The following is a 2,095-nucleotide window of genomic DNA, read 5'->3' as shown; positions in this document are numbered from 1 at the left end:
TAGAAAGTTAGGGTTTCAAACCAATCCAGCCTGTAGAATGTCTCCAAAGTTTGGTGGAATGAAGAAGAGGCTGAAAAGAAGCTTCAGTCCAAATTTCAAAGAAGACTAGATCCCTCTGCTCAGTGAAGGAAGGAACTTCTGACCTCATCTTCCTTGTATTAACATCAACCTAGCATGGAGGTGATAGGCTTTGATACCAAATAATGTAGAAAGGGTTCACAAAGAACCATTCTACAGGGGGATCGTTAATAGTTGCAGCAGTTCATCAATAATGAAAGTAAATCAGAACAGAAACTAGAAAGAAAGGCGGAAATTAGAAAGTAAGCAATTCTAAGCAAACTAGCCAATAGCACTTCACCGAACTTAAGTCGAGTGGAGGTGAGGTTGATCAGGTCCTGTGCTTCAAATTACAGCCAATTCTGATGGCTGAATGTTGAGTTATGAGTTGGACTTGAAATTAGAAGGTAGGCCTCCAAAATAGAAAGTAAGTACTACAGACCAAGCCAACCAGCAGCAGGTGCTCAAACTGGAATCGAGTGAAGGCCTAGACAGCAGTAGAAAAACCTCCAAATCTCACTCAATTCTGACCCAGGGTTGCTGATAAATAGGACTGATTCAAAAATACAGTCTGTGGAGATCTTGCAAACCAAGGGGAATTTTGGACTCCAAGTCAGGATCGAGTGTAGCCCTGGGTTGTGAGATCCAGTCCTCCAAATCTCTGCTGAAACAGAGTACAGGTTGCAGAGAAATCAAGGCTCAAAGTTTAAGGAGAAAGTGGGCTGAAACTGCAGATCCACAGGTGTTCTTGGGCCTCCTCAGGTTGTATAACAGCAGCAACTGATAAGAACTTGACAGAGGCTTGATTTAGTCTTCAAAGTATGTATACTATCACAGTGATTAATTGCAGTCACAGAAGCAGCACAGCAGTTTTGATCGAGTAAGGGAGGGAGGAACTGAGGAAGAGAAGATAGAAGTGAAGAGAAGAGGGGATAAGGAGATCGGCTCTTTCAGCCCTAAGGGTTTTGGCTCTCACCAGCCAGGCTCCCTGCCCTTTATCCTCGCAATGGGATAAAAAACTTGCTCAAAGCAATACTCAATAAGTCAATCATTCATTAAATCGCTGGTTGGGGGGGGGGGGGCGCTGGTTGGGGGAGGGGGCGCTCTAAGAGCATTACATATTTATGAGCAGCTATGCTTCCCTTACAAGTAAGAGAAAATTAGAAACTTGCAAGAAAAGGAAACAAACTAAAAATAGAATCTTCTAAATAAAAGCTAAACCTACTGTCTAAATCTGGAATTAGAAACTAAAGATCTAAGGTTGCTTAATAGACAACCAGAAAATATCTAAGAGAATAATTCTAAAAATAGAAACTAAACTAAACTCCTAATTCCCACACACACAGACAAAATTGAGTCTTCTAATAAAGTCTTCAAATGATCTGGGCTTGGGCCCCACAAGATCTTCTAGTAGCATTCACACCAAGGCAAAATAAGGGGCTGTGACACTTTTCACGTGTACAGTGCTTTGGCCTCTTTTTCTTCATATTTCGATCTACATAAACTCTCCCCCTCTTAGAAAAAATTCGACCTTGAATTTTGAAGAGAGAGGAAAGAGTGTTGTGTTGTGCACATCCATCTTCAAGCCGTAGTAGAACTCCGGCAGTTCCTTTATGTTTGGAATGACATCTTGTAGATAATAACACTAATCTTCAATCTCCCCTCACTTATAACATTACACTTGAACCAATAATGCAGAAGATGCAATAGAGAATAATCAACTCTCATATGGCCGCTAGAACTAGCATCACGAAGGATGAGCATCACATAAATCACATAATCAGGAGCAACCGCAAATAAGATCTCAAAGTAATCTCTACTTAATGTAGTCCTAGGTGGCAAGGAGACCAACTAGGAGCCAAAGCAACAGGATCTGCTATGAACAGGCAGTCTGATTGGGCAGAAAAAGGGTTTTAGTACAAATTAGAGTTAAGATCCCAAAGTAATCTCTACTTAATGTAGTACTAGGTGGTAGGGAGACCAACTAGGAGCCAAAGCAACAGGATCTGCTATGAACAGGTAGTCTCATTGGGCAGAA

General features: G+C 41.4%; 1 protein-coding gene across 1 annotated transcript in view; it reads left to right on the top strand.

Moving 5' to 3' along the window:
* The window catches only part of LOC122663843 (transcription initiation factor TFIID subunit 1), a 99,017-nt gene that overhangs the window by 3,119 nt on the left and 93,803 nt on the right, over positions 1-2,095 (top strand). The window lies entirely within an intron of this gene.

The sequence above is a fragment of the Telopea speciosissima genome, chromosome 6, assembly GCF_018873765.1.
Source record: "Telopea speciosissima isolate NSW1024214 ecotype Mountain lineage chromosome 6, Tspe_v1, whole genome shotgun sequence".
Lineage (NCBI taxonomy): Eukaryota > Viridiplantae > Streptophyta > Magnoliopsida > Proteales > Proteaceae > Telopea > Telopea speciosissima.
This window is presented reverse-complemented; position numbering and strand designations above follow the sequence as displayed.